Source organism: the organism of the source record quoted next, unplaced genomic scaffold (assembly GCF_019419815.1).
Source record: "Pyrus x bretschneideri cultivar Hongxiangsu unplaced genomic scaffold, Pyrus_bretschneideri_v1 Contig41, whole genome shotgun sequence".
NCBI classification, from domain to species: domain Eukaryota; kingdom Viridiplantae; phylum Streptophyta; class Magnoliopsida; order Rosales; family Rosaceae; genus Pyrus; species Pyrus x bretschneideri.
This window is the reverse complement of record NW_025999735.1, coordinates 2,298,112-2,312,408: the sequence shown is the minus strand read 5'-3', so window position 1 is coordinate 2,312,408 and position 14,297 is coordinate 2,298,112. Positions and strand designations below refer to the sequence as shown.

At 33.3% G+C, this 14,297-nt stretch overlaps 1 long non-coding RNA gene across 1 annotated transcript; it reads left to right on the top strand.

Moving 5' to 3' along the window:
• Positions 1 to 10,898: 10,898 nt before the first annotated feature.
• LOC125469233 lies at positions 10,899 to 14,227 on the top strand. Its single transcript, XR_007251579.1, has 8 exons — positions 10,899 to 11,179; positions 11,338 to 11,399; positions 11,475 to 11,559; positions 11,669 to 11,799; positions 12,768 to 12,876; positions 12,980 to 13,050; positions 13,862 to 13,934; positions 14,029 to 14,227. It is a non-coding gene; the product is annotated as an uncharacterized LOC125469233 (long non-coding RNA).
• The last annotated feature ends 70 nt before the right edge of the window (positions 14,228 to 14,297 follow it).

Here is a 14,297-nt window from a genome sequence, read left to right as displayed (position 1 = left end):
GACTAGGTCATGGTATTAAAACTTAGGAAACATGAGTTATCTTAAGTGCAAGTATGAAAGCTTAGAGTATAACGCTTGCACCTCAACTAGCTAGTAGTAGGCTCTGGCTATTTTAATTGTTTTGAGTGATTTTTATCATGTTTTATATACATATATAGGTGAAACAATAGTAGTTTTATTAACATTAAAAAATACATATTCTTAAAAGCGGCATCCTTTTATTAGATTTGAAAACTCCTCACACCAACAAAAATCAAAATCAGAATATAACGCCAACTTGCCAATCTATGAACCACCATATATATTAGCGGTTCTACAAATATAACAAACTCGGGATGCAACAAAAGCCTCGCAACCAAGCCTTACTATCCCCAGCCATAAAGCCAAGCAAGGGACTGTCGCCGTGCAAGCTGCCATTCAACTGGACTACATCGACGGCATCATTTTCGAGCACAAGTTGAGACCACTGTCTATCCAAAGCCAACTAAACACCATCCCTAATAGCTAAGAGCACCACCACTCTGGAGCTTGTTACGTGTGATGCTTAAAGAGCAAAACCCCCAGCATAGTTAATTACTAACTTCCTCTCGAAATACCACGGCTGATGTAGAATGGCTAGTAGAGACATTCATGGAGCAACATGACAAGCGTTAACCAAAGAAAACTCTATCTTGACGAAGTTCTGCTATTTTAATCTTATACCCTGTTTTTCAGAAACTTGGGTTCTATTTTACGTGTTATTGCCTTGAGACTCATTTTCTAGAAACTGAGGTTCTACTTTCTCTATTATTAGTCTTGAGACGTTACCGCAAGACACCAGTGCTCCGTATTGTTGATATTTTTTTAAGTGTTTAGGATTTTATTATTTTTTCTATTTTATTTTTCTTTTGGAGCTAGGATTTGGTTAGACCATATAAACAACTTTCAGGGTTGTATTTTGATAATTTTATATATTATTAAATTATAACTTCGAACTTTTCATATTTTCTGGTGGATTCCAATGTTCATGTTTTTTCAAGAATAACGTTGTTTATTCCATTGATCAGGAACTGGCTCCTTCCAATTGCTTTGAGCGGGAGAAAAGGGTAGGTTGCTGACTACAATCCAGATCCTGTGTAGTCTAGCTTGCCTAATCATTTATGACCAAGTCAAGTTTTTTTCCATATCATCGCTTTCATTTAAAAATTTAATCAGAGTTTAATCATAAATACACAAAAATAAAAACCTTCCCACCAAACACATGCACAACATGACTTTGCTATAATAACTAGATTGTGTAAATTTGTGTCATACTGTAAGTTGTTTCTGTTCATTTTTCTTCTCTTTTACAAAATTGGCACAAGCATCACATGTGCCAAAGTTGCTATTTTTAATTAAAACGTCATTATTCACATTACTTTTGTCATACTGAATTATTTTTAGAATAATGTCATCATTTGACTGATATTCAACTGACATAAAACTAATGTAAAATAGTTTCAAAATATCATAAGGTGTTTGTGTAATTTCTAAAACTTTGATGGATTTCTTGAATGCAATAAACTCTATGCATGCGTGTCAATGTGTTAAGCCATCAAGCTACCTGGATGAATCGATCATCCACTTATAAGCGAAAAAGTGGATCCCCATGACGTCTCATTTAACAAGACAGAAAGTCTCCAGATCTTGCTTTCTGAAGTCTAAAGATCAAGCAATTCATTGGCCAACATCTTCCGTTGAGTATCATTCAAATTGAACGACAATCCCCATTAACTCATTTTCCTGGCCAACCTCACAAACATAAGGCTTCTATCCCTCTTCACACAAACCAAAAGCTCAAATTTCCTAATCCTTAGGCTCCACACAATAAAGTCCAAAGAGGATCCAAATTCCATTCAACAAATATTTTGACGAACAACTAAAGGTGGACCCAAATTGTCAACTTCGCAACATGCCCTCGGCAACCTTAGCAAGCCTCTCCTAGAGAGAAAAGCTTACATGTAACAGACGTTCCGTAATGTTGCATTGCAATAATGCAACATAATGGAACATTACCGTAGCAATGAACTAGTTCCATATAATTAGTCCTTATCCTTTCTACGCGTAAGTAGAAAATTTTGTTTTATATATATGAAAGAGCTGCTGACATCAATTGCTAGAAAATCCGCTCCTTCAGTCGCTCATTGCTTGGTTGATTCGTGGCTCTTATTTGAATGTTTTCAACGTTAAATTCAACTCACAGATATTTAAAAAATAATAATTATTATTATTATTATTATTACTCACTTACCATTCACAGATTTCTCGTCTTTCCTTGTAAAAGGTTCCCAGAGCTTCCCAACCCAACGGTCCCAACCACTAGAGTGAGAAACAACAAATAATAAGAGAGACAGAGAGAGAAGACTTGAATCAAACATGGAGAAGATAGAATGCTATGTATTAACAAAAGCTATGGCAGAAAGATAGTAACGAAACTCACGAAAAATGAAAGGGGGCTGTATGAATGGTGGTGGAGCAGGAGAGAGCCGGATCGATAGTGGAGTAGGAGAGACGAGCATGTGATATGTATATATGTACTGTGGGTTTTTGGAGGGTATTTACTTATTTTCGTGAAAGCAATCTTAAGGGTATTTTGTGTGAGTAATTAGTGTTTTTGTTTCTCAAGGGTGTTAATTTGTTTGTAAGTGAATCTGAAAGAGGGATCTGAAGAGAGGTTTGGTGTTTTTTTTTTTTTTTTTTCAACATAAACTTCTACTGTAAGTATACCAATCGATATTTTTTTATTTAAATCTGATATTAGAGAGAGACAAACACCGAATCATTAAGCCTCTCTCTAATATTTTTTTTTTATTTAAATTTCATAATCATTCGATATTTTGATTCTTAATGATGATTGTTAGCTCCGGCTTAATGTTCAACCTCATATCTTAAGGCGGCAAATGTTGTTCTCTTTTGAGACTATAGTTTTTGTGGCTCTTGTAGTTTGTGTGCTTGGTAAAACTTTATAAAGATGAAATTCGACATTAATTTGTGGAGGTGACTGTTATGAGAAGTTCTCAGTTGACGATTGCAAGATCATCAGATGATTGTGCGGTCTTTTCCTCATCATACCTTTACAATAGTTCACCAACTTACAAGGTTTAGTCCTCATCTCGTGAGTTTCATCTTTCTTGTTATTGTGGCTAAGTAATTATATTGTCCCTAATGAGTTTGTAATTGTGAAATGTGTGCTTTTATTCCCGTTCCAACGCTTTTCCATTTGATTTTTCTTGAGCAAAGGTTGCTCTGAAACCCACAATTGACGTGCATGTCTTTTAGAAGAAGATCTTGATTGTTCTTAATAAAATTTTAATTGATCAAGAAATGTAATTTTATAGTGGCAGCTATTTCAATATTAAAATGTGTATAGGAAAACAACAATCTCGTTTTCGGAAAGTATGTAAATTTATGATATACCAAAGCAATATCATGACCTATAAAAAGTACGCGATTCCTTAGTAATTAAGCAAGGAAGAAACTACATATAATGTGTCATAATCTAAACTACCTATTAAAAGATTATTTAGTTTTCTATCATACAAAAACTGACAGGTAATAATGTAATTTCATAAATCCTAATTTTATTGTTTTTTCTTAAAATCTCAACTACAAATGATGTTAAGATATATTTAATAAAAATAATAAAAAAATTAAAAAAATTAAAAATTAAAAAATTAAAAACCTCCCACTCCCATTCTCACCCACGTTCACTCCTTTCTTCCTTTTTTTAAACAAAAATAAAAAATGTTCATAGTCGCATATGCTAATCTCTATTAATTAATGAAACCTTTTTTGTCAACTAAAAGATGGTGAAAAGACAAATTAGTCTTCTATCACACAAAAAAAATGATGGGCAATAATGTAATTTCATAGATTCAAATTTTATTATTTTTATTGAAGCCTTACCGGCAGGTGATGTTAAAATATCTCTAATATTTAAAATTAAAAAAGAAAAAAAAAACAAAAACCTCCCACTCCCCCTACCCCTACGTTCTCTCTCTCTCTCTCTCTCTCTCTCTCTCTCTCTCTCCCTATCTCCTTTTCATTTTTTAAAAAAAAATGTGTTCATACACACAAAATATGTAGGCAAATGCTAGTTGAATATTAAACAAACCTTTCTTTTTGTTAGGTTTTTCATTCTCTTTTAAGAGCTCTTTTTATACTTGACACGTGAATCAAATAATGAAATATCAAGCAAAAAGTTAAAATTAATTGTTTTCTTTGCCAACATCATGAAGTCTAAAGCGTGATTTTGTAGACTCGTTTTTTTTTTTTTTTTTTTTTTTTTTTTTAGTACAACGATATATTTTACACTAAGAATGGAAGTTCAACTAAGCCATATAATGGACAACCTAATTTGGTATCGAATTCTCCATCCACGAGATTCAAATATATGACATCTCACTCACAAGAACCATTAGACCGTATTATTGAGTGGCTGATTTTGTAGACTCATTAACTTTGGTTTCATCATGGCATGCTACTTCTTCTTCTTTTTTTTTTTCTTTTTTTCTTTTTTGTTAACATTAAATTTTGTTAGATTAGATTTTAGATTAGTCACCGACAGAATTTGAACACACGTCATCATGCAAGGACTCAACAACTTTTCAACACTATGATAAAAGAACACTTGCATGAGAAATTTTTAATTGTGATGGGAACACAAGTGGTACAACACGTGTTTTAATAGAAGTGGTGGGAAATTTTATTTTTTAAGTTATTAACTTTTTAGCACACATATGTCACAATTTGTATAATAACATATGATGTATCACCCTATATACCGGTCATACTGAAAAATCTCTCCACTTGCATGGCACGCTGCTACAATGCCTCCTTAAATGCACAATATGCAATATTGAAACTTTCATGAGATAATGATCCATGCTCATTCAATTTTGTAACTTGACAAACTACTAATTCATCGTAAATTTTCTACTTTGATTGTACATTTGGAACATGTCTTATGGAATATTAAGTCATAGTTAATAAAATTTGTGTATAATACTTGTATTATATGTGTATGCACATATTTTTAAAAATAAATCGATTTTCCATATACTTCTTAATAATTTGTTAAATTGCACGTTATTTAAAACTCTAACGGATAATACAGGTATTTATGTACTTATTATGTTTGATACATATTATTTAGGCACATTTTCAATAATATACATAAAATTCACATAGCCTATATATACGTTTTTTTTAACATATTATTATAAAAACGAAAGTAAATAAATATTAAATGGTAAAAAAAAACCCTTTTTTTTTTTTTTTTTTTTTTTTTGCGTACTATACCCATTCCATATTCGACGTACTAACTATGATAGTTTGTCCCTATCTTTGATATGTAATTGTAGAGATTGAAATTTCGGTGAAATAATTAAATGTTCATAAACGCATTAAAGTTTCGACGTGTCAGGGCATATGTGGCATCCGCCACGTGTCCCATAAATCGTACACATGATGTAACTCATCAAAATCGAACGAGTCATCAAGAATGGCACGTGTCAACATCTAGTGGAAATGAATTATTTGATTTTAATTTAATTTAATCAAATATTAATTGATAAAGACAAATCACAAACCGGCCCACAAATCGAGTCATGGTTCTTTCATCAATTAATCAAGCCCACAATCAAGGCCAAATCCACCCATGGGCAAGAGTTGGAGATTCTATAAATATGAGGCTCCAAGATAAAGAAAAGGGTACAGAAATCATTTCACGCCCAGACGCTGAAGCTTTGAAATTCTGAAGCTCTCAAGCACTAAAACCCTCAAACACTCAAACACTCAAGAATACTCGGAAAATCCTTCGTGTTCTTCGTCAAATCCCATTAGGAACCACCAAGCACCCCTACATATGCTGACTCCCCCATTGCCAAGAGCTAAAACCATGCGGCATTCGTTCATCCAAGATCAAGTCATCGCGACCCTTGGATCAACAACACTACACATCTACACATTTCGAAGATCGAATCAGATGATCAAGTTATAAGGAGATTGTAACCCTACAAATTCATTAATACAAACATTTACTTTGTACACGTGTTCTTATCTCATTTGTCACAGGAAATTCGTATTTACAGTAATGAGGAGTGATATTAAAAAAAATACATTGCATGCCAAATAAAACTCAACGTAACTCCACTCCGTCCAGCTTAAACAGTCTTCCAAGACAAGCTAAAATCTTCAGGTTGCTAGCTTTAATAACTATGGTTGTGCTGAGCCTGAGTCAAAAGGTAACTCTTTTGACAAGTAAGAAGAAATAAGGCTTAACTGTAATTGTGAATGGAAACTTGACAAGCAAGAGGATCTGTTGGAGGTTCAATGTTGTACAATGAAATGGAATATAATAGAGTGATTTTACTTACACTCAAAACATATAAAATGTACGTATTTATAAGGACACTAAATTTTTCCAAATGATTCTTCAAATCGTTCAGGAAAAAAAAACCGCTCCCTATCTAGAGAAATATTTAAATTACATAATATGGTCGAGGGTTATGATGTTTGTATCTATATATTTTCTTAGGCATGGGCATTAGAAAAACTATTTGAGATAATTAAGGTCCCTCACATCATTTGCAACTTCCAAATGGAGTTTCCGTTCGAGCATTTCAAACCCTCTAAAGAGGCTCACAATGCCCTCTATCTCCTCCAGACTATAAGTTCCACGAATAACGTAAAATTACCTCACAATTTCAAACCCTCTAGATGTTGGAAGGAAAAATGAAAAGTTATAGCTAAACGATTCTTTTTTTTCTTAATCTTTCGAGAGGGCATACAATTCCCTTCTGATGAAATGCAACCAGAGATGAAGTGCTGCTTTGGGAATTCACTTTTAATGAATGAAACTTATAAGGAATACAAGCTAACAACTTTTGAGCAGACGAAACGTGTGTGTGTGTGTGTGTGTGTGTGTGTGTGTGTGTGTGTAGTATATAAGTTAACAATAGTAAAAAATAATAAAACCATTATTATAATAGCTAGGTTAAACCCACACACACACATACATGTATATACATAGGCTCTATCCAAAGGGATCTTCATTTTTGGGTAAAAATGGAGATTAGTTGTAGGGCCCACTTTACGTCGAATTTCAACAATTTGAACCTTCTATTTTGTAAGTCTCAATTCATAGATTATACTTGCAAAAATTCAATTTAATCCAAAATCATTTGCCTATTTAATTATCACAATGAAATTCCATTGTTTCTTATAGAACGTATTCATCAATTTCTTTAAACTCAATTAGATATCTCAAATATTTTCGATTGGCTAATATTTTGTAAGAATGATCTATGAGGTCCAACTTGAAAAATAGATAGTTCGGATCATTGAAGTTCGATATGGTGTAGACCCCACAACTAATCCTCATTTTTTTTTTAAATGAGAATCCCTTCCCTTAAAAGCCTTCTATACATACAAGCTCTTTATACATATACTAAACTGTGGAAGTTACAATAATATGTTCAATTATTGAGAGTGGCCAAGGTGGAAGAACAATACCAGCCATAGATACTTTATGAAGGTCATGGGAATGGAAGCATTCCTGCATATAAAGCAATCTTAACTATCAAGCTCTTGACTCTTCTTCTTACTCAAATCAAACCTCACCAATTTTAAATGCCTTATGATCTTACAATATGTTTGACGAATATCTTACTCCTTAAGTACGCTAATTTGGATGCAAAGCAATTTTTTCTAATAGAATGTTATTATGTATAATTAATGGGTGGAGAGATAGGCTAAGTTACACAATAAGACAGCCATAATAATTTGGTTTTTCGTTATTTATAGAATCGAACCTAAGACCTTCCACCGACGAGTGGATAAAAACTCTAGTATTAAGTAACATCAATTAGGTATCAGTCTAGCTGTATCTTAAATTGCAATGCTGAAAGAGGTTACCTACTCCCCCTTTATAGTCAAGGGCGGATCTGGCGTATAGAATCTTGGAAGGAGAGGGACAATAACACGTTAACATTTTCGAGTATAGTTACATGCAAGTTCAAAAATGTTGCTAACCAATTGACATGGAAGTGGTGCAATGCTCTTCTACAGATTAATAAGATGTCCCCTTTAAGAGAAACATAATTAAGTTTGTTGGATTCCTATGGATCCGACTTTAAATGCTTCTTCCCGCATTTTATATAAGTTTAATAGAATATTGCTTGTCTAGAAAGAAAAAAAACTATATGCCCATCTTGAATTTTAGTTTACAAGCTAGTGACTGGAAACACTTGATAATTGATCCCATCAATTTGTTTAGAGAACTTTAACGATACGAGGGAGACTCTATGCATAAATTAATCGACAATCAAAGAGATGGCTTAATATCTGACCCCAATTACATTTGTCTTCTGAAAACACATCTTGAATAATATCATATGGCTCTTCAAATCCTTAAAAACAAAAGCTCACTACCCAGAGAAAATCTAAATTAAATAATGTGGTCAGGGTTATGAAGTTTATATCCCTATATTTTTATGGGCTTGGCAGCTAGAAGTAGTAGTTGATATAAGGTCCCTCTCATGCATTTACAACATCCACATGAAGTCCCTCTCGTTCCTTCAACTGTATGTTCCCTCGTTCCTTCAACTGTATGTTCCCTGAAATAACTAAAATTACTTAACCGCATGACTCAAGCCATTATACCATTTCCATGCACCCAAACGTAAGTCACAGGCTATCCAGCTAGCACACCCTTATTACAGTCCTTCCTTTTCCCACCCACTAGTACTCTCTCTCTCTCTCCCTCTCTCTCTCTCTCTCTCTCTCTGTGGAAATTAATGGCATTGCCACCACATCAAGCACTCGTTATCATGCTTTTGATTTGTTGTTCAACAAGTGTCTCCGCCGCTACTTGATGGTCATCAACCTTTGGTGTCTAAGGAAGTAGACGCGGGGATAAAATGTGGAACGTGCCCTTGTGTCAAACCTTGTGAACAGAAACAGCTGCCTCCACCGCCACCTCCAAAGGCTCCAACGACAACTCAAGATTGCAACCCTAATCCAAGCCAATGTCTGCCGGTACCGCCGCCACCTTCAAGGTTTGTTTACGTGACAGGTCTACCAGGGGATGTGCAGTACCAAACCGACTCATATGCATATTAATCATCTGCTCCACGTCATCACAACAAGGAGTTGCTGCTCTTGGTGGTATGTGGGGGTCTCTTAGAACTAATCATGGCTTTTGGGGGACTCTAAAAATCATATTATCTAGTTAATTAATTTGCCATGGTCTATTAATTTGTCCATGAGATCATGGGATGTATATCAATTAAAAGGCTAATTAAGCATTCGATCCAAGTTTTATAGCTAGATCTGTTTAGTTAATTAGTACGGTTCTTATAATGTTGATATGCATGCAATCAATTTTTAATGCTAAGTAACTAGTTAATTAATCTTTGCTTATATATATATATATATATATAAAATATATATCGTATCCCTCTACAGACTACAGTAGGAAGCTCATTGGTTCGTTTACAGCTGCTGAACTAGCTAAAGCATTCATTAGTCAGATTAAACTACAGTAACAACGTGCTTGAATTCTTTTTGTATGCAATTTTACTATAAATTCGCCAAAGCAAAACACCATCTCTTTCTCCGTTTTAACGTTTTTAAAGTTTGGGGGCTCAAAATATATTTTTTTTTTCATGTAATAAGAGAGAGATGCATAAATTAAGGACATACAAACGGGATACAAGAAAGTCGTTTGTCACCTTTGACACTTTTACATTTATTATTTACGGTTTTCTCGCTGTGCAAAAACTGTTATTGACACTTCATCAAAGTCCCGTGGCCCTTTTTTATTATAAAATTATAACAAATTAAGAAATTACACTTTGAAGAGAGTTTGAATAAAATGACTCTTTGAGTGGCAATAGCACTGGCGGAGCCAGAGAGAGACAAGAATAGCCGGTTCTATCCTGAATTTTCACCCTGCATGTTTTTGCGAGGTTGTAGCTCAAATTGGTTAGTGGGATTTTGCATTTCCAAGTTGCCATGGTCTTTGATATGTTATTCCAAATCCTTCAGATTCCTTTTCTAGGCCATCAGGACAGAAAAAAAATAAAAAAAATAAAAAAAAACATTATAATTAGTCTTTTGTATACCATATAAAAACTAAGCCCTCTTTTTTGGTCAGTTTGATATAAAACAAGGCTTGTAGCCTATTGTCTAGAGGACAATTTAATTTCTTTTTGGTCAAGGGGGAAGATCCAATTATATTGAAAGAAAAATTTCATAGTAAAAGTTTTAAGTCATGACTTTAAATTTTTGTTCGAATCTAATGTTTTAATTTTTTTTTTTTTTTTTTTTATCAAAGACTGTAAACAAGTTTTGTTCATATGACATAATTAGTTCAATATTGAGTTTTTCATCTGTTAAAAAAAATATTGAGTTTTCACATAAAATTTAAAGCCCACCACTCCTATTTAATTTAAATTTGCCATTCCAGTGAAAAAACCTTTAATTTTTTTCCCATTTTCCCATTAATTGTATTGCTATATTTTGTTTAATTTTCTTCATATGATTTAAGGGCCCAGTTTAATCTGAATTTCAGACTTCACCACTAGACAATAGTAGCTATCCGAGTATTATACTCATGATTAATCCATATCACTTATCATTAATTTAGGTCTATTGACTTGTCCACGGCTGCTTTCACATTATATATACTAAAACCCAGTTGTGTTCCAGCACTGTTCAGCAATAGTAAAAGGGCGGAAATGCCCTCGGTTTCTTCCTTGCTTCCCGTATTGTTTACGTTTTGCTACAGTATAAAGTCCATTTTACCCTCATTTGCCACGCGTGTACTTCGCGAACCGCAACCTTTTTCCTCTTCTGGATTCTTCTTTCCATCTCTCTCTCTCTCTCTCTCTCACACACCCTTTTGTTTCTCTCAAACCTCTCTTTGCCTCGCTCGCTCTCCGATCTCCAGAGAACCTCTCTTTGCCTCACTCTCCGATCTCCAGTTCTCTCTGTGTCTCCTTTCTTCCAGAAAACACTCAAGTTAGTCAAATTTGTTCAGATCTTTTTGTCGGGGGCTACAGATGCCAGCGCTCTCTTGCTGAAAAATAGTGGTCTCGATTTAAAGAAAATTTGAAGCCCATAAAAGATCGTGTTTCCTGCTGCCGATTTGGTGTGGGTAATTCTCTACTTTGAATGTTATGTGCTTGGGAGTGTAAATTTGGATTTATAAATGGGTTTTTTTGTTCAAATTTTTTGGTTGTGATTTTGGGGATTTTGTTTGTAGCTTCGGATTCTGGGTGATGATGGTTAATTTGGTTTTGCTTTCGGTTTCAGGAGATCGGGTTTTTCGAATTTATGACTTTTCTTTGAAGCCTGCGAAGACCTCTGTGTTTAAGGTGAGTGCTTTTGAAATTCCACGGTTTTGATTCGACTTGCAGGCTGAGGTGTGATTTTAGATATGAAATTTTCAGGCTTCAGATCCCTTTCCACCGTTACTACCACCAATTCACCCATACCTCAGCTTTCTTTCCACGATTCCTCAAAACGTTCATATCGGTACGTACACTCAAGTCCGATTCTATTTGAAAAGATTGATTATTTTCCTTTTTTTTTTTTTTCAGCAAAAAGCACCATCTTTGTCTAATTTTTTTTGAATTTTTCTCAGGAATTCTGGCCCATCGTTGAGATTTTCTGTATGGGTTTTGGTTCTTTTGGATTTGGAAGGAGATGGAGATCGGAGTTCGTTGCTATCATCTATTCAACTTAAATTTTTGGGGATTTGGTTTGAATTTTTGGGTAGGCAAGTGTCACCTTTGTTCAACTTAAATTTAGTTTTTTTTTTTTTTCCTCAAATTTATTTGATGGCATGATTTTTTGATCCTTACTAAATAGTTGTTAAGAAATGTTGAAATTTTTAATAGTTCTGAATCTTCTGATTTCTTCTGAATTTGTTTTTGTGTTTTACTATCATGTCTCATGCTTTCGAATATAATTGGGTAAATTTTCCCAAGAAATGGGTAATAAATGGAAGGCTCATAACATGTAATAGAAGAGAGTTATCAATGATGATAATAATATTTTACTATTAAGTACTTCAGTTGGACATCTCACAAGACATAAAAGCCCTGTAAGTTTTCTTCTTTTGCAAAGTGCATGTCTTTTTGGTGATTCTTTCAATGCTTGGACATCTGTTAATTTTGTGTGATTTTGCTTTGGATGGTTGTTGGGTTTGATTGGATTGCACACTTATTTAAAAATGGATAATCATTCTTCGAGTTAATGGCTGAATTGTAGGCTTGGCTTGATTTTGCCTTTTAATTTCCTCTAAAGTTGTAGGTTATAATTCAAATTATGGCTATCTTGAAGCATGTATAATTTTTGTTCTCTTTTATGAATTCAGAATAGGCGTGTGTGTGTGTGTGTGCATGTGTGATTAAAGCAATGATGTTTTTGTTTGAAATTTCGAAAGTGTTTGTTTTCCAGATTTTTAATCACTAATCTGTTAGAAGCCAAAGGATTCATATGCAGACAAAATGTTTGGTGTGTAAAGTTTAAAAGAATTCATTTTTATGAAAAAGATAAATAGGTAACTATAAGAACCTGCTTTGGTTATATTAACGGGGGGAATGCAACTATAACAATTCATTAAATGCGATGATATAATCTGATAGTATGGATTCTTTTAAAGATTTTTTCCGATTATTTTACAGTTAGTATGTTGAGTAATTTTCTGGAGAGTAAACCTTTTAGATTTGAATATGCAGCAATTAATGCACTAGAAGGATTCCTCTTTCAATGGTGATTTGTCTTTTTGACATATTCATTGCAAGGACAAATGAGAAGTAATCGGAGGCTGTTGTACCTTACATTAAGGTTCATTCGTTGTGTTATATTTGGATTTTATTATATAATACTGTCTATGTATGGTTTTTGAAACGGTGCTCAAAATTATCCTGTGTTCTTTTTGTATATACAGAGTGAACAGTTCATCTTTTGCGAAGGACAAAACAGGAGACAAGGTTTTTTTACTCCATATGGGACGGAGAGGTTAGTTTGATTGTGGTTACTTTTTTGGTTTAGTTGAATTGAAAATTGGTCATATTGAGTCGAATTTAATCATTTGCTTACATGGATTGAAATTACTGGTTCTATTAATGCTGATGACGGAAATCAACCCGAGTTCAAATTAAAACAATATGATAATTTTGGTTATGGTAAGAACTAAAAACTTAGTACCCTTTTTTTTTTTATCTTTCCCCTTTTTGGAATTAAGAAATTAGGTTACCTTTCTATACCTTTTCTGTGATCGTTCACTGAAAATTTGTTAATTTTTTTAACATATATAAGGAAATATTTTTACTTTCTAGAATCCATTTCTAATGTTTAGAGTTTGCATGATTTTACATTGTCAAATAGTATATAAGTGTCCATGTTTAAGTGTGTCAGTGTGCTGTTGCACTACTTTAATTGGATGTGATAAAAGCTGACATGTTTTCGTCAAATTGAAGTTTTTAGTAATGAGTTTTTTCAATGCTGTTATTTTTTGAACATATAAAACGATATCGTTATGTTCATTACGGTGAGAACTGGGAACTTAAAACACTATTTTTTTTAGCTTTTCATTTTTTGAAGAAATTGAATTACTTTTTTTTTTTTGTGTTTATATATATCTTTTCTTCATTCAATTAAGTATTACACCATTTAGTTTAAATTGCAAAGACAGATGTATGAACCGTATTTGATATAACGTTTTTTCAACCGTATTTAGTTTAAATTGCAAACAATATTTTCTCCTATTTTTCAACCATCTTTTATCTAATATAAATTTGTCTTTTTCAATCTTTGTTATACATCTAAGATAGTGAGCCAAAACAAATCACAAAGGCAAACACACAACAGTTTGATGAGGTGCTGTAAAATTGCTGAAAAAGGTAACAATACAAAATCCTTATTTTCTTCACGGTATAATTCTACTGTCATATAAATTCATTTCATGTGTTTCAATATTTTTCTTTCCTTGCCTAGGCTGCTTCCTCAACAATCAACAGTACTGGAGAAAACCTTTTAGCGTTGCAGTAAACTACTTTTCTCATATTTTGTTATTCTAGATAATACAATACAACTTCTGCAACTTTTGGTGTGTCTGCTGCATGTATAAAATCTTTCATATGTAAAAATCATCATTTCCTTTTCAATGTAAATAATATTAATCTTTTATCTTATAGTCTTTAAATCTTTCAAACATAATCTTTCTTACAATTTTTAATCCCGCAGCAACGCGCGGGCACAACTTT